The sequence below is a fragment of the Pezoporus occidentalis genome, unplaced genomic scaffold (genome assembly GCF_034315485.1).
Source record: "Pezoporus occidentalis ecotype Australia unplaced genomic scaffold, CSIRO_AGI_Poc_V1 ctg13, whole genome shotgun sequence".
NCBI lineage: Eukaryota > Metazoa > Chordata > Aves > Psittaciformes > Psittacidae > Pezoporus > Pezoporus occidentalis.
In genome coordinates this window covers 15,959,685-15,979,029 of record NW_026913103.1, presented here as the reverse complement: position 1 = coordinate 15,979,029, position 19,345 = coordinate 15,959,685, and the positions used below count along the sequence as shown (strand labels likewise).

Below are 19,345 nucleotides of genomic sequence, written 5' to 3'. Positions count from 1 at the left end.
AGTATTTCCATCTGAAGCCCCTCATCACAAAATGCTTTTCTCTGTTATTTCCCCCTGGAAATGGTAAAAACTGACGCTACAATGAAACCAGTCATGACTTTATTTAGCCAAATGCAACCTAAATACATTTAGTTTAAACTGCAGAAGCAAGTGCAGTTGATTAAGTTTGTTTACAAAGTAAACAAGCATTTAATATTACTTTAATTTGTTAAATTCTGAACAAACTTATCAGAGTGGTAAAATATCATCACTGGATTCTCCTTGGATAAACTGTACCTGCCTAACTAGCTATGTATTAAAATTCTGAGAAAGCTACCATCTCTGCCACAATCCACTAAGCAGTCTATAGTATTAACACAAAAGAAAGAATTTACAAAGTAGACTTTTGCTTGAAAAATAAAAGATGGGTATAAATAAACCTAGGAAGCAGTTCTGTGTTTCAGAGACAAATACAGTTTTCTCTCACAGATGTTCCTCAGGGAAATAAACAGCAGCAGCAAGGCCAAGTCAAGAAAGCTCTCTGAGACACAAAGCAAGATAGTAAAGTACTCTACCACATGCTCATGTTCCTCTGGGAACTGTTATCATGCTCAAACAAATCCAACTCACTAAAACTGACAGTTGTGTACTACCCTTTTTTTCTTAAAAGATTAACATTAGGTAAAAATATAAAGTAAAAATATCTTTCAAGAGGCAAACTAAGAGACTGTCTAATCACTGCTGCTGAGGGAGCGAGTCTTTTTCTTGCACCATGACTAGCACAAGTGATTCTCCAACAGACTGTTTTTTCAAGCTGTTTTACATTCTTAAAAGGAGAGAAAAAAGAAAACTGAGCCACCAAATTATCCTCAGAGGCAGTAAATATATAGGAAAAGCTCTTAAAGACTGAGCACCTCTTTAGATAGACATTTCTAAAGATTTCAGAGCTATTATTTGGGTGTACATAAATACATGTGGCTTTCTGTATGAGTATTTTCCAAATTGGCCTTTTAAGCCATTTGATTCTGGTGAACTGTAGCTTTATAGAACGAAAAAAGAAAAAAAAAAACACAACTGACACATTGAAAAAAAAAAAAAAGTCTTAAAATTAAGGTAGATAGAATTAATTTACCAACTTCAGCTGTCTAAAAACTACCAGCAGATCCTAAATTGAAAACTGATTCATCTGGTTATCCCGAGTTTAGAGGTAGCCAAGACATATAGTTTACATTACATGTCCTACTTTTAGAGTATGACACTCTTGAAAAACTTCAGACATTTACAACTTTAAAACCTAAGAACTCAATGGAAAACATAGTCTGTAATTACTGTGATAAAAATCAAACATCATTGTATAATTTTAACAAGCTTTAATCCACACAAGTCAAGGGAAAGGAAACTGTCTCTATCATTGGATAATACTATATAATTTTAAAACTTAAACAGTATGATTTACAACTGTGGTGATCCACAAATATAGATTTCTACCTCTGCTAAGCAAACTGCTCCCTAGGTAAACTGCAGCAGGCCCTCTATTTCTAAAAGGGTTACAAATATGTGTTGCTCTTTTTAGAGGGCAATTTCAGATGTACAAATGAAAAACAACAGATATATAAATAATATCCCAATGATACTCCCATGAGCAATCAGTAGCTGAACTCAGCTCTGGTTTTCTTAGTTCTGCTTACTCTTTATTGTGAGAGGTGGGAAATAGAAGTTTCATTAAGCATCTATCTAAAGTACATGGATAATAAAATATTTTATATTAATCTTAATAGACCAGGCAGATTAAAAACCATACTTGTGCTTATTATTGTAATTTAAGCAGTAGAAGCTAAAAGGTTTTTTGCCTCAAAAACTGTTTTTCTATTTCCTTCAAGACTACATAAAACAAAAAGATCATGCAGGACATAAGTAGAAGCTGATAAGATTTCTAATAATGAAGATGCAAAGCTCGTTGAGACATCCTGTTTGCTTATAATCATTTTTATGTTTAACAGGAGTTAGAAGGTAATATTTCACAGCCTCAGCATGTACATTGCCTCATCAACTGTAAACTCATTCATATTCCTCACAACTATGCAAAGTATGATAGCCAGAAGGCTCTTCACAATTCCAAAATGTATTTTACTGTCCTGGCATACTTTATTTTGGAGCTAGCAGTTTCAGGTTGTCCCAGTCCTGTCCTGTAGTTCAAAGCACTGCATAGCATTCTATTGAGAAATTTTTGCAATGTTGGGAAATGAGGCCCTGTATACGTTTACTTAAGCACACTTCCGTAGACCTTATCTAGAAGGGACTTGCCACTAGTATTGCAAAGAAACATAATTGCAACAGGTAACTGTCTGGAAAGGGATACTATACAGATTCATGGTGCTAGAGATCTTTGGAACAAGTGATTGACTAAGATGCACAAAGGTAAAGTTCAAGAGAAAAAAAAAATCTTGGGGAGGTAGGCAGGCAGAGAATGAGTCCATTATGTCTGGTTGCAGCATGACTGTGCTCTCTGTCCAAATATAAAAATTTGGCAGTTCATACCTTGCAATTGGAAAAAAATGAGGGAAAACAACGTCAACAAATTCCGCAGAATACATTTACTAACTGAAATATTACAAAAATTGTTAACCACTGAGGGTTAGAAAAGTAGAGTCATATGTATGGAGAGAAGGAAGAATCACTATCAAGAATGCAATTCAAATGATTCCCAGCTAAACTAAGCAAAAAGTGTATTATCAATGCCCCCACACACAAATGGTCAATAAATAAACTACAGAGCTTGAGGAAAGAAAAAGGACTTAAGGCAATTATCTTTCCTGCTTATGCTGGAAACCTTTCTTACTTGCAATGTTAAAAGAAATGAGAAAGGATCAGAAGGGTTAAGATAATCTTACTACTTTACTAGTAGCTCCTCAGGATGACATCCATAGCGATGTGTTAAATACCTACACTTGTTTTAGCTATAGGTACAAAGAATCATAGTATTGTAGAACGCTTTGGGTTGGAAGAGAACTAAAGGATCATCTCGTTCCAAGCCCCTGCCATGGGCAAGGTCACCTTCCACTAGACCAGATTGCTCAAAGCCCAGTCCAACCTGGCCTTGAACACTGATAGGGAAAGTGGTAGAATAAATGATTTTCAGATTAAGTAAAATTCAAACTGGATAAACTCCACAAACATGCAACACTTACGAAACACAATGTATACAATGTGGTTATATCTAGCAGAGCAAGTTCACAGATGAATAACAGAGATATTAAGCACTACAAAAAAGATAACAAATTAAGCCATTTTAGTTCTTCCAAAACACATTATATGGAAGAAATTTTGTAAATCCAGATTACAAAGGAAAAAAGCTTGCACTTTTGTAATTAAATGCATAATCATGGATGCAGATCCATGTTAGCAATACTAAATGGCTTCTGTTTTAATGAGCCATTTGAAATGAAATGGTTGCCTGCAATTAGACATCTGCAGTTCAAGGACAGCAAGCCAGCTATGTAGTCTGGCTGCCAGAATTACAGTTGCATTCCTCAGCAGGACAATGAGGAGAATGGATAATTGTAATTATAACATATACATCCCTTAGTGTTCTGTGGCTGAAAGAGTGTGAACAACGAGGGCTCTTAATACATTTAATTGCTGGCTGTTAATAAAGGGCTGTCAAAAAGAGAACCATCTTTAAAGGGCATTCCAATTCCAAAAACATCACAAACCAAGGTCACTCACTACCAACCTGAACACAACTTTCAAAGAAAGCTGCCTCTTAGACCCTGAAAACACCTTGTCACATAAGCTTGGCGTTCAGAAAGTTGCAAGCTAATATGAAAGCAAGCTGATGAAATGGGAGATATCAGAGATGTTATTCTAGAGGGCTTATTACATGCTGTAACTTCTCTACTCACATTCCCTTTGTAAAATCTCTTTATACGCCTTTTCCACTAAAACTTGAGCAAAGATCCTAACTACTTTGCAGATGTGAATATTACTGTCTCTTGCCTCACACACTTAACATACCTGAATATTACAGATATCAAAATGTCTCCCTCACAAGAATAAGAGAAAAAAAAGAATTTATCTATTCAAACTCAGTGCAGAAATCATAGCTACATTCTTCCACAGAGCCCTTCTCTCACCTGGCCAAATCATAAATAAAGCAAAATAGGATTTGATTATCTTCAGATTATAACTTTCATTCAGTGTTACTCAACATTGTAGGTCACTGTGAGGATTCAGGAGTGAATATCTTATTCTTTCTTCCTTGTTTGTTGTATATTCTGAATGTATACTGAAAATTCACTGATTTTACTGCAAGTTTTCTGTAACAAGCTGCCACCTCAGCTGCTTCTCTGTTAAATCTCACTGATTTTTTTAAAATATAATTCATTAATGGTAGTGATAACAAGTGAGAGCATCATGAAGAAATAAGTGAGAGTTCTAATCTTATGCACAAGCTATCATCCTCAAGCTATTAGGTGAAATTTCTTTAACGTAATTTCTTTCCTTCCTTTTTATTTTCATCACTTCCTAGACAAAGTTGAAACTGAGATCTTACACTTCTTGAATTCAATAGATTCAGTTATCTAATTCATTGGATCTTCTTATATACTTCTCTCAAGGTCAGCCAAGAAACTTGCTGTATTTCTAAAATTTTAAAAAACATGGGAAAAGATCTTTAATCTAATCCCAGTATCATTAGACTGAAGCTTTAGACACCCAGATGTTCAAATGGAATCCACATGCCTTATGTAACTGTATGCATATGAAACAGTGACAACAGTGCTTCAGTCATCACCATAAGCCGCCTGGGTTCTCCTGCTGTCTACACAAGTAATTATGGACGTTTATACTCTATCCTGTCATACTTCATTCCTTATTTGTATGCTTATATGAACTGCACGTTTATCATCAAAACACAACTCCAACTGATTGTTAAGGACGTGATGCAGATAGTTCTTTTTAAAGCATAAATATAAAGCACCAGTTAAAGAAGCTATCCCTTTTCACTGACTTTCATTAACTGCTGGAATATCTCTGAAATATTGCTACAAAGCAGCAAAGTGTGTATTTCACACAGCTGATCTTCATTCCCTATTAAAAGTGCAGAGCAGTCAAGGAGAACTATATTTAATGAGGACTGAATGTCTTCTTTGGACACTGTTTTCATAAGAGGTTATTCAGCATACAACCGTTATTTCTTTAATCTGGCCATGGACTAAAAAAAGTGCTGTAATTAGTAAAGAATTTTCTTCTTATAATGGCTTAAAGTGAAATAGTTACTTATGACTAACACAGTATAAAAATAAGAGTATCTTCCTCTTTTTTTTTTTTGTTTTCCTTCTCTTTCTCCCCAGCATTCATTAGTCCTAATCAGAATGGGTCATAACAAAAAAATAAAAATTCTGATATCCAATTGCAGTTTTTATGTAAAAATCTTTCTGCTTTCCGAATATTAATTAAATATCTTCTTCATATATCAGATGGAAAAATATCATTCCAAAGATGCTTTTAAAATTCTTATATTTTTTTTTTACTGAAACTACTAAAAGAACAACCCCAGCAAAGACTGAAATTTTCCTTTTTATATCTGCCAGACACACTCTAATTAAGACACTCACTAATTAATTTTTGTATGTTTGGGTTTGGGGGGTGGTCTTTTCATTAACAAACAAAAATAAAAATTTAAAGTGAGACAAGGCTTTTCTGACTATCAACTGCTACATGAGATAACACAAATTAAGCAATAAACAGTAACAAGTTTATTTCTATATACATAAATGGTATTTAATGCTGAAATTTTAAATAAATATCCCTCTAAAACCTAATTATTCATCAATATCTGTGTTCCAGATAAACAATTACGTCACCTTTACAATCTGTTACAGCAAATTTGCCAAGGACTGAAACTATAGTTGGTATGTATGATGGCTATACGTACCATCTCTGAGTGGGTATTAGGATCATTTACAAGACTAAGTGAACATATAATCCATACTAACACTAAATATCTGGTAGCTGTTAGAAAATACACAATATTGTAAGAAGGATATTTTCAAGTCAGGAGAGGCTAGAACTTTGTTTTCAATACTCCTCCATGTACACTAGCACAAATGGTTAACTGAGCCAATGATAGCAAGCATATATTCTGCTACAGTTTTAGGTTTTAACTTTTTTATTATTATTCTTATTTGTACTGGTTTGGTAAAAAAGACATTTTTACCGTATAAACATTTAATATCTAAGTAATCAGTCTCTCTTTCTTTGTACTTCTACCCCATTTCTCTCTTTTAACATACTATAGTAGCAATGTTTAATAGCCATCAATGTAGACAGAACATTAAAATGTAAATTTTAATGTCTTTATACATAACGATAAAAAAAACTGGCATGACCATTCAAAGCACACAAAAATAGAAAAATAAAAAGGAGAAAATATGGGTAAGCACTCTAATCAATTCTTATGTGATCAGCCACCAGGAGGTAGGTTGAAGAGAGAAGGAGGAGCAGTAGTGGTGGGTAATGTGTTAGGAAAGAAGGGTCTACATTTTTCCACAGGCAATATTAAGACATAGGTTTCACAGATATGAAAAACCTAGATGAAAAGAGGCAAAGAGAAGCTGGACTGAATACCTCACTGAGGAAATGACTGCCTCATCTTGAGTCTTGACTTCCTAAGAATTCACACAGTAGAGATGCCCTAGCTTCACTTAAAAAATTCAGTGACAACTGCTATTGCTTAACACACTTATGAGTCACAAAGCCACAGGAAACAAGGCTTCCTTACTGTTATTGTTCAAGATACTACTTATATTATTGTAACAGTGGAATGAAAGTAAAATCAATCAAGCAGCTAACTTCACACAACTGGCAGCAAAACTAGTATATCCACTGTATTACTTCAGTGCCAATTCATAATGGTCTAAGCAGAACGTAAGAAATACAGCAATTTTCTATGTTATTTTCGGAATTCAGAAGCACATTTATGTTTTGCCAGAAGTACAGCATTTAAAAAAAAAAATCTAGAGCCTGCTGTAGGGCAAAGAAAGTTCAGTTCAGGCAAAATTCAAGCTGTGAGTATATAGCAACAAATATACACTATGGACAATTCTCTACTTGAACTTCCACCAAGAATTATGCAAGCTCAATATCTGAAAGACAGAATTTGTTTTCAGTACAATATAACAAACATTTCTAAGTTATATACTATATTTTCAGTTTCAGGATGGACAAGCTTGCAGGGATTCTTTTCTGTTGGTATTTTAATTAGAGAAAGCATCTTCTTTCCCAAGATGATTGAAATACTTTCATATGCTTTTCCAAGTATTTTTAATACTGCATGCTTTTATTTTAACCAAAATACCACCAGTGAGAAGAAAATAATTACTCAGTGAGAATGTATTTTAATGCTTTATTACAAAAAAAACACAAAAAACAAAAAACAAAAGCAAAAACAAAAACAAAAACAAAACAAAAACAAAAAACAAGTTATGTCTGTCTTCTTTGAGGTAAAACCATTTAGGGCATTATTCCTCTTATTGTTAATATACAGATATGTATATCCTGTGAGGATTTTTGTTCAGTCAGATGAAAGGGAGTAACTGAGACAGAAACTTTTTCCAGTGACTGGTGACCCTGGTGAAAACTCAGATTATCTCTGATGGTCTATGAACATCCATAAGGATGTTTCCTGTGGCAGTCAAAGCAATATTGCTAAGAGGGCAACGCATTATAGGAAATCCCTACAAGAGAATTCTGTCACTCTTCGCTGCCAAACCACCAGCAGAGAGTGTAAAATTAACTCTAAGTCTAGTTTATTCCTTTATTTTCTCTTTATCTCATGCCTTTTTTAACAGTTCCCTCTTGATTGTACAGAATGGGAATATGAAGAAAAACCAAAGCAACTACTAGCAATGTAAATGTTTAAATCCAAAACCATGGTGAAATTCAGCTCTTCTAGGAAGAGTTGAAGGAAGGAATAACAACTCTTCTAGGAAGAATAATATACTGCTATATCACAGTGTTTTTATCATAATTCCTTTGCTTAAGTTTATGAAGCTGGGTTCATACAATTCAGTACTAAGTGAATGCTTAGAACTTAAATCTACCAGTATTCTGGTACCCATTAGAGTTTCATGGATGATTATTGCTTTGTGGTCACTGTTGTTGTTTAAACCCAGTCAGCAACTAAGTACTTAACCACTCACTAACTCACCCCCAGTCCCCAGTGAGTTAAGGAAAAGGATCAGAAAAAAAAGTTAAAGCCCCATTGGTTGAGATAAGACACTATAATAACTGAAATAAAAGTTAAATATAATACAACAGTCATAATAGTAGGAAATAGAGGTAGGAAAGCATAAATACCTCCCCCCACACACAAACAAACAAATAAACAAAAAACAACCAAAACAGGTGATGCACAACACAATTGCTCACTACCCGCTGACCAATACCCAGCTCATGCCCGAATTGCAACTGGCCCCTCCTGGCCAACTTTCCCCAGTTTATATACTCAGCATGACATGCTGTGGGATGGAATACCCCTTTGGCTAGTTTGAATCAGGTGTCCTGCTCCCTCCCGGCTTCTTATGCCCTTCCTCACTAGCAGAACATAAGAGACCGAAAAGTCCTTGACCAGGGTAAGTGCTACTGAACAACTGAAACATCAGTGTGCTATCAGCGTTATTCTTAGACTAAAGCCAAAACACAGCACTGCATCAGCTACTAGGAAGAAAATTATCTCAGGTGATAAAGTTAATTCATAATTCAGTCATTTAAGTGCAAATTATTTTACTTTTCTGCACATTGTTGATATTTATCATATGGTCATTGTCCTGGATTCAGCAGTAGGAGTCATTTTTCTCCTTCTTAGTACCTGGTGCAGTGCTGTGGTTTAGACTTTCTGCCTGGGAACAGTGCTGATAACACCGATGTTTTTATTTGCTGCTTAGCAATGTTTAGTCTGACCAAGGACTTTCTGAGTCTCATGCTCTGCCAGGGAGGAGGGGAAGCCAGGAGGAAGCAGAGACAGGACACATGACCCAAACTAGCCAAAGGGGTATTCCATACCACAGCACATCATGAGCAGTATATAAACTGGGGGCAGTTACCAGAAGGGTTAGATCACTGCTTGGTCAGGCTGGGTATCGGTCGGCTGGTGGTGATCAGTTGTATTCTCTTCTCTTGTTATTTCCCTTATCACTACTATTATTGGTGGCAGCAGTAGTGGTTTTGTGTTATACCTTAGTTACTGGACTGTTCTTATCTCAATCCACGGGAGCTACATTCTTTCAATTCTTCTCCCCATCCCTCCTCAAGCTGGGGCAGGAAGAGGGGGGAGTGAGCAAACAGCTACATGGTTTCTGAGTGACAGGCTGGGCTTAAACCATGACAGTCATATAATTAACTTATCTACCAATCAGGTATCTCTGAATTATTCACATTTCTCCACAGTAAAATCATTAGCTTCCACAACAATCAAAAGCTAAAACTGCAATCATAATGCCAGCAGTAATGTAACTGAAGATTTACTTTTCGCAAGAAGGCTACTGCTTATACAATATTTTTCTTTGTGAGAACAGTTCACCTATACTACCTTTAACACTACAAGAAACCATTGAATCAACTGTCAGAGAGTTATTATTCTATTACTAGGTCAAAAACCTACTCTAGCTGTTTTAATCACATTTTTTAAAGTAGGTATACCATAAAACTAGAATTAAACATTGTCATGAAAAACATGTTAGAGAGGAGGATAAGAAAAAAATAATAGAGATATTAAAGGAGATAATTATTTTATTATAGAGAAGCACCATCAAAAACAAAAAGGACTTACAGAGATTGTATTGTCTATTATTATATAATTTTGCAGAAATTCAGTCAAAAAGAAAAGGAGCTGTGCACCTGCTACTTCTTGATGTCCAGTTTATAGCTCTGCAGACACTGGAAGGAAATGTGCCTGGCACACCCAGGTACCGGAAATGAAACTGTATGGACCACAAAGGGGTACGCATCTCACATTTCTGGAAGTACTTTGGTCAGCGCTTTGAGCAATGTGATCTACTGAAAGATGTCTCTTCTTATGCCACCAGGGTTGGACTAGATGAGCCCTGAAGGCCCCTTCCAACCCAAACCATTCTGTAAGTCTATGATTCTATAGATTTATGTTTATAAAAAGTCTCATTATTTACTTTTTTTTGTTGTTGTTGCTCTAGATACAAACCATCCCTTTCTACACATATTTCTGAAAATTTGAGATACTTAATCACAATTTTCCCTACATTGTCTATCAAGGAAAATCATCCTGATTTTACAGTAAAATTTCAGTTAGCAACTCACAGGTAGGTTTTATAAAGAAATCAGGCCATCAAACTTAGCACGATGGACAATGGACACTCGACAACATCTACATTTCTGTATGTTTGATACATGCAAAATATTTATGCTTTTCCTTCTAAGCATCTTTGGCTGAGTGATAGAATGGAAAATTTTGCAGAATAACATTTCCTAGAAAAGTATGGCTTTTGCTATTGTAGTTGGAAGAGAAATAAGAAAGTTATTTTTGTCATCAGAAATTTCAACAGGAATGAAAAGGACAGTTAGCCCTATAAAGATAAACGTAATCAGATTTCTTTTTTTAAATAATATATCTGCTCACAGTACACTATAAAAACACATTTTTTACCAAGTGTTAGAAACAATATTAATGCATTTATCCTTCTAAAGGCTTAACAATTATTCACAAAAAAAACCACCCTAAAAAACCCCACACTTATGAAAAGCTTTATAGCTGAGCCATTAGAACCATCCAGGAAATATTAAATGTTTGGAGACACAAACGGATACTAGAAGAAACTGTAATTTATACTGAAATGAGGATGACATTTATGGATGGCGGAACTGAAAGGAACAATTTCATGTATTATGCAAGATCAGTTCAATCACACTAATGAAAATCCAACTGAAATCAGCAATTACACCTGAACTGAAAAACATAATACTTTAATGAATTAAACCTTTTTCCAATAACGAAGAAGTACCTTCCCAAGTCATACCAAAATAGCTTAAGCTTGATTACAAAATGAAAATTAAGACCATTGCCATTATGGTGGAGACAATGGCTCTGGGAGGAAAGTCAATGAACTATTAAATAGGATATCATCTGTTTTCAGACTTTACTTCACCACTATTACATTCCTCCAGTGAGCCTTTGTCTGGTAGAGGGGGGCTTAATTTTCTGGCAGAAAATTTCCATGCATTTAGCATGGCTATTCATATCATAATGTGCAATCACTTCCTCACAAGAAATTCTAACTAAAATGTATGCTTTCCCAGCATGGTACCTCCATTAGGACATAAAACTGCCAATGAACTTAAAAGGCTTAACGTTATTCCATTTCTGGCTGTTGAAGGCCTCATTATCACATCTTGACCTACTTGATGTCTCATGCTCAGAAAAAAAAAAAATAAAAAATCCCCCAGTTTGTCTTCCCACAGGGCACTACTCCACTGGAATAAACCATAACAGATACACCTAAATTATATTATCTTACTGGTTAAGAGATCTCAAGTTAATATGAATTCTTGGACAAGTACTGAAATGTATTTATTGTTTCCTTTCTAAAACAAACATACAGCCCTTGGATTACTGTTATTGTCCAGATAATGAGGAGAAGACATATTGAAACAATAGTATCACAATAAATTAGCCTGTGGAGATTTGGTTTACTAGATTGTGCAGTGAAGCCTCTAACTAATCTAGAAATGTTATGGAACCTTGTAAATATTTTATTAATTTGGCTACCTATGTCCTATCCAACCATATTAATTGTTAAGAAATTCCTTCAGTCCATATAAAGGGTACATATCTCCTCAGACTTACGAGCAAGGCAGACTGGAACTCTAAGCACGTCATTAAAAGTTAAAGAACAATAAAATAAAAATGGAAGAGTGTAGAAAGAGAGGGTTCTACATATGCAAATACCACATCAGAAAGGAATCATTTCACCTAAGTTTAGACATTTCAAATTGCCCAGCCAATTATCTAGGCTCTCTATAGACACATCTTCAGTAATACAGTCTATGTATTCTTTATTTTTTCTGTATTTTTCCTCTATTGATTGCAGAGGAAATATAGGCAATTACTAGACATCTGAATTTTACAGATTAAGTTAGGAGAGATGAATTCCACACATACTGTTTGGGCATCATCTTCAGTAGGAGGAATGTATGTACAGTTCTCTTTGAAGCACAGGCAAAGGATATTGAACTCGTTCTTTGGACAGTTCATGGGCAAACAGAAACAAATGAAGCATAAGACATGGTCACCACCATGAAGGAATATGTCTGAATATTCCAAGTAATTTCTGGATGATTTAGCAGACCACTAGCTATTCCCGGAAAGGCTGAATATGGTTTCCTGCCAAGCTTTCTGCAAGGTTGCCTGTTCAACAGCTGCATAGCTGGCAGGCAGATTTACCACTATGCCTGTGACTGTACAACGTAGACAAGCGCAATTCATGACTCTCCTTACACTAAAACACAGTAAACCAGCCATGCTCTGAACAGGATATTGAATTATTAGGTTGATTTACGAAAAGCTCAATGTGAGCCAGCACTGTTCTCTTGCAGCCCAGAAAGCCAGCTGTATGCTAGGTTGCATCAAAAGGAGCACGGCAAGCAGGTTCAGGGAGGTGATTCTGCCCTTCTACACTGCTTTCATGAGAACCCCACCTGCAGTACTGTGTTCAGCTCTGGTGCACCCAACGCAAGTGACATGGACCTGCTTCAGCGAGTCCAGAGGAGAACCACAATGATGATCACAGGGCTGGAGCACATCTCCTGTGAAGACAGGCTGAGAGCTGGGCTTGTTCAGCCTGGAGAAGAGAAGGCTACAAAGAGACCTTACTGAAGTCTTCCAATACCTTAAAGAAACCTACAAGAAATTTGGAGAGGGACTTTTTACAAGGGAATTCAGTGACAGGACAAGGGCTAATGGTTTCAAGCTGAAAGACAGTAGACTTACATTAGATATTAGGAAAATATTCTTCACTGTGAGGGTGATGAGACACTGGAACAGGTTGTCCAGAGAAGTTGTGGATGCCCCATCCCTGACAGTGTTCAAGGCCAGGTTGGACTGGGTTTTGAGCAGCCTGGTTTAGTGGAGAGTGTCCCTGCCCATGGCAGAGGGGGTGGAAGTAAATGATTTTTAAGGAAGGCTTCTTCCTACCCAAATCATTCTGATTCTATGATTCTTGTTTCTGTTTATGGTGTGCTCATCATTTTAAATACTAGATCCTTTTAAATTTGCAATACTTTTAAAGTTTGTATGGCTGTACAAGCGTAAAAAAAATATATTTGAAACCATCCTATATTTAATGACTTTTTTTCAGAATTTGAAAAATTCACATGCCTGTTAGCCTTAAAATACAAGCAAACCAGAAAACAATTCAGATATCCTTCTGTTTTGGAAGAAGCAACTTCTAGTAGTAAAGAACCGGTACACTGGTTTGCCAACTATATAATGGTCTGTGTGTTTAAGCTACAACTATTCTTCATTAATACAGCTTTCAATTTCGTAGCTCTTACTGTTGTTGCTTCTGGAGAGCTTCCCTCAGATCAAATAGTACTCTGCTGAGCTACTGGAGATGAATCTTTCGAAGGACAGCCATAAGTAGTTGCTGTTTATAATTTAAAGATCACAAGATATTTCACACAAAGAAGTTATTGTATATGTTGTGTTCATACTTCTAAATGTAATATTTGAAATACTTCAATGTTTTGTTTGAGTTCTGAAGTATTTTTTTCAATGCTTTACTATCTCCAGGGGGAAGGGGAGAGGGAAAGGAAGAAAGGGCACAAACATAAATATCAGAGAATGTATTTTTAAGAGGGTAGAGTCACATCAAGAAAGCCATCATTCCATGATTTGCAATGGATTGCTCCCAGTGATGCTTCTATCACGCACACACAAAAATTTAAAAATAGTTTTATAAACTGTTTATAAAAATTTAAAAATAGATTGTAGTGAAAAAAAGAAAAAAAAATCAAAAAAAAAACCCAAAACATAACAGAAAGTCTTTAACAAAACCTTAATGAAAACATTTTCAACATTTTCCATACATCTTACATTGAACTGCACTTGTCTGAGTCACCTATAATGCGAACTACTTAAAAGTTAGATACTGCATTTCAAACTTATCACAACTTACAGAATACTAAGAAAATGATACTTCAGCAGTTCTGGAAAGCTGAACACATCTCTGCAAAAGATGAACACACCTTCTCAGAGAACAGCTTACTCCTTAGGAGCAAATCATTAAAAAATCTTGTCTTAGATCTGGCAGGCTAGTTGTTGCTAATTGATATTCCCAGAAAAGCCCTTCAGTATTTTTCTGTAACAACTGTGATACCAAGTGTTCCAATAGGAAAGATTCTATCCTGATAGTGCTTTATCTTCCATTGCTCTACTGATGGACGTTCTCCCTTGATCGTACTTAGAAATCAATACAGGTCAGATCAATGCAGATTCGGAGTCTAACCAACAGCATTAAATAAACCTCATGTAGATCATCTAAAATATTTTGATTTCTAAGACTAATCTGACCAAAAGTAAAAGGAACATGTATCCATAAACAAGACAGACAAAGCATCCATGAGATAAAGAAAACCAGACTCTAAAAAATTAAAATCAGCTTGTACTTTTATACCTGGAATCCCCTCTCTTGTCTGATCTTTCATTCAGCAATACATTTTTATTCAAGCATCATCCTTGATTCACAGCTTTATAAAAGTGGGATCTTTGCCATAGAGAACTGCTAGCAATAATGCAAAAGCTAACAGAACTCACTGATTTGCTACCAATCTATTTTTCCTGAATTTTAACTTGTCCGAGCTAAACTTCAGTGTATATATACACTACTGAAGAGCTTCACATTTTACAGTTTCACATCATTCATCTTTAATTTGTATATTTCAAAGTATATCCCACATGGATTTTATTTTAGGAATGAACTCTGAATGATAATCTGATCTCATCAAATTTAGAGTAATTTCAATAAAATTGATTAGTTAATTTTTACCTTAATACAGCCAATGGATTTAAATGAACTGAACACATGCTTCATCTGAGTGCAGAAAGGAACATAATCCTTACTTTTTAATCTGTCTTCCTCCAGCAAAACTGTAGTCACTAAGCCCACTACAATGTCATTCAGTATTTTATATCCATGTCTACAAGACAGAATCAGCACTAAATTTTAAAATATGTCCTTATAAATGCTAATGAAGTATTTATTCATAACCCAAGTAAACCTGAGCTTCATGTTCAGCCTTTCAAAACTACATATAAAGCTCCTTATGTTGTAGTATATAAACAAACCAAATAAATGTTTACTTTTTGTGAAAGAGTGGTGCTTGAGACCTTATGACTTACTTTTAATTTAAAGAGAACTTCTTTCAAGATCTTCATATTTAAACCCTTTTAAATTGTTTAAAAACAATTTCCTAACATTGCTGGTGCTTGTTCCTAATCAATGACCTTTATCTAAGCCAAGTATTTAGTCAATGTACAGGTCAGATATGGAACAGTAAATGCAAAGAAACATAAGCACGTTCAATGAAGAAAACCAATAACAGAGACAGTACTCTCTGATGCAACTTAACATAAATTTCAATAAAAGATACATTTATTTTTCTTTGTCTATTTTGTTTTGTCCCTTAGAATACTGTCTCAGGACTAAACCCATCAAATAAAGGCAGAGAAGCCTACTTTTATTAACATTAATGGGGGAATAATTAATTTTAAAGAAAATGTTTGTGTTATTTTCCTTGTTAATTGCAAACTGTGGCAAATTTAAGCATTCACTAATTGAAATCATTAAGCACATCTTTGTTTTGTACAAAAATATGACGATCTATCTGTGTCAAAGAATGGAGAAGCCTTTCTAATTGCTGACAGATGTTGCCATAAATCTTTCAGTCCAAGACAGAACCTTCTCTTTCCATGATTATAGGTTTTATTTTTCAATTCATAATCACGCAGCAAACTTCAGGCTGAGGCCCTTACATGCATGACAGTGCTTTTCAAACAGAAAGTGATATGTCAGTGGTTACATTTCCATATTCAACTAAAAGTTGAACACAAATGCATCCAACTCAGTAGCAGACACTTCTATGTACTCAATTTCTTTTCTTTTCCAAGAAAAAAAAAAAATAAAAAAAAATAAGAATGAAAACATTCTTTTCAGAAGCAGAAACAGAGCTGAAATATTCATAGGGGACGCAAAAGTCATGAAGATCACAGAGGTATGTTCCCTTGCATTGTGTTTCACAGAGGTAAATTCTATTAACAGTAAAAAAAGTCCAGCATCAAATCAACCCTCAAGTCCAGTGTCAAACCAACCCTCAAGTAAGCTTAATGCTAAGAGGTTGAAAAATGTCACAGCACTTTCTTCTTCAAAGTATCATTACTAAATGGTTTCTCTGAAATTTTATATATGTTGTGTTGGTATACCTATCAATAGTAGACATTAGAGTTTATAAACATACAAGTATGTCACTGAATGATTTCTCTGTGCTTCTTTCTATATACAACCATGAACAAGAGAACCTAGTCTTCATGAGCGACTTCAATTACCTGGACAGTTGGGAAAATAACACAGCAGTGTTCAACTCACCCATTAGGTTCCTGGAATGCACTGAGGACTGCTTACTGCTTCAGTTAATGGACATGCCAACTAAGACAGTGCATTGCTAGATTTACTGCTCACAGACTAAGACAATTTACTTGACAACATAATTACTGATATCAATCTCAGATGCATCAATTATAACATTGTGGAGATTAAGCTCCTGCTGTGCACAATGAAGACTAGTATTAGGACAAAGACCTGGATTTTATAAGAACCAATTTCAAAAGCCATGGGAAGCATCCATGGAGGGCAAAGAAGCTTGTATATGCTGAAAGTTATCCAAGAACAACCTCCTGGAAACATAAGACCAGTCCATCCCCTACAAAGTAAAAGGAAGGCAGCAGAACAAGAGAGCACCCTGGCTTAACAGTGAGCTTTTGGGTGTGCTTAACAGCAAAAAAAAAAAAAAAAACAAAACAACAAAAAACATGCCAGCTATGCAAAGGTGGCCAAATACCCCTCAAGAACTACAAGAGCCTTAATTAGGCATGCAGAGATACAGTCAGGAAAGCTAAGGCTCAAATAAAACTGAAGTTGGCCAAAGATGTCAGGAACAAGAAAGGGTTCTTCAGATACGTGACCAGTAAACAATGCACAAGGAAGACATAGGTCTACTGCTAAAAAATTTGCTGATGACACTAAAAGGGGTGATAAGGGGGCATGACAGAAGGTAAAGCCATCTTACAAAGAACTAGCTAGCAAGAACTGTACGAAGTTTAACAAAGACTAGTGCAAAGACAACAAAACCAAAAAGCCCAGTGCATGTTAGGATCTGTGTGGCTGGGGAGCAGCCTTGCTGAAAGGGACTTGGCAGCCCTGGTGAACAAGCTAAACATGAGTCAGCTGTGAGCCACTGATTGAGCAACAAAGGAAAATCAGATCCTGGGCTGCATCAAAAAAGGCATTACTAACAGAGATAAGGATGTGATCATAAGACTCAGTGTTTGTCCAGTTGCATCTGAAGTACTCTGTCCAGTTATGGTCCCCACAATTCAAAAAAGACATGGGCCCACTGGAGAGAGTCCAAAGGAGCATCACAAAGATAATCAAAGGGTTGGAAAACCTGCCCTCTGAGAAAAGCGTGAAGGATTTAGGTCTATTTTCCCCTGCAGAAAGAAAAGCTCAGGCGGGATCTCATCACATTATTTCAGTAATTAAAAGGCAGTTACAAAGAGGATAAAGGATCTCTCACTGCAAGGAGCTACATGATGTGAACAAAGGACAATTGGTACAAGGTGTACACCCGAATAGATTTTATCTTGAAGGAATTTTTTACAGAGACAACAATCACTGGAACAATCTCCCCTGTGTTATGGTGAAATTCTCATCACTTGACACAACTGGACAGGGTGCAAGATAATCTCATCTTGGCTCCCTTTCCCATGAAAGGTTGGAAAGGATCTCTTAAGGTCTCTTCAAACTTGACTATAATTCTATAATTCTATGAAATCTATTGCTGGCCAAAAGATATATTAAGATATACCAGTTTTCTCCAAAGAGTCCAGGCCAGTCAAGTCAGGAAACCTTCTAAATTAGTCTAGCAACATCAAGAAATAACTGGTCAGCAGTCATCCAGCTGCTACCTTGATTTTCCCTGACTTCAGTTCTAGATGTGCACTACTGCAAAATTACCTGCTTAGGATGTCCTCCTGCTTCCAGCAATCATGTTAACATGAATCATACTGTGTGAAACACGTTACTAAGAACTATGACTGAAATAATGAGAACTGTAACAAAAACAGTTTTGATTATTTTTGGTTTTGCTGTTAGGTTTTATTTTCAGTTTGAAGATGAATTAAAAAAAAAAAAAATATTCTTTCCAGCAGTCGTGCAGACAAGAATATTCCTTCAGTTACAGTTATTTTTATTTGGATTCTAATTACAATCTTACTCAAACTTTGGAATTATATCAGAATAGCTATCCTGTATTTTAAGCAAAAAGAAGGCTAAGAAATCCAAAATAGTCTAAAACTAATATTGCTTACCTTTAATGTAAACAACTAGAACAATCATGTCATCACACATACACAATTTGCAAAGAGGTATTTTCTGGATTATGACAGTTATTATTAAAAGACTGAAAAATTATTGTCCCCTGTGCTCAGAAATATCTTTAAATTATCTCAGTTTTCACTCAAACTAAGACTGAAGAAATGTAACAAAGTAACTTACCTAAAACCACTTCTTTTACATGAGTGACCCTTGAAGTCGCATTTAAAAAAATTACATACTTCACGTTAAGTGCCAAAGTAGTCCAGCTGACTTCAGCAGGACTACTGAAAAGGTTTGCATAGTTTTTTTAGTAAGAAAACACATTGAACACTTTGTTGAACTGAGACCTCCATCAGCAGCTCAATAAACAGACATTGAATAATACATCCATTACTACATAAGACAAAAAGATAACATGAGATTTTGTTTTTATAAACAGCATTGAAAGAAATTACATGTGCAGAATATCCTTTATTGTTTCTGTAATACTTACCGATAGCATTTCTCCACTAGGTTTGAATAAATGATTCTGGAGCATCAAGATAGGAACTTTTTTTAAATAAGTTTATTTCCAGGATATTACATAGCCTCTCATTATCTGAAATAAGATGCAGACTTATCATAGAATGCCATGTTGTAAGGACCTCAAGGATTATCTAGTGCAAACTTTCTTAGCAAAGCATGACCTA

At 35.5% G+C, this 19,345-nt stretch overlaps 2 protein-coding genes across 7 annotated transcripts in view; one reads left to right on the top strand and one right to left on the bottom strand.

The window, feature by feature from the left end:
* LOC134158493 (uncharacterized) overlaps positions 1 to 19,345 on the top strand; it is a 494,286-nt gene that overhangs the window by 244,561 nt on the left and 230,380 nt on the right. The gene's annotated exons all lie outside the window — the stretch shown is intronic.
* GRIK2 (glutamate ionotropic receptor kainate type subunit 2) overlaps positions 1 to 19,345 on the bottom strand; it is a 405,127-nt gene that overhangs the window by 210,012 nt on the left and 175,770 nt on the right. The window lies entirely within an intron of this gene.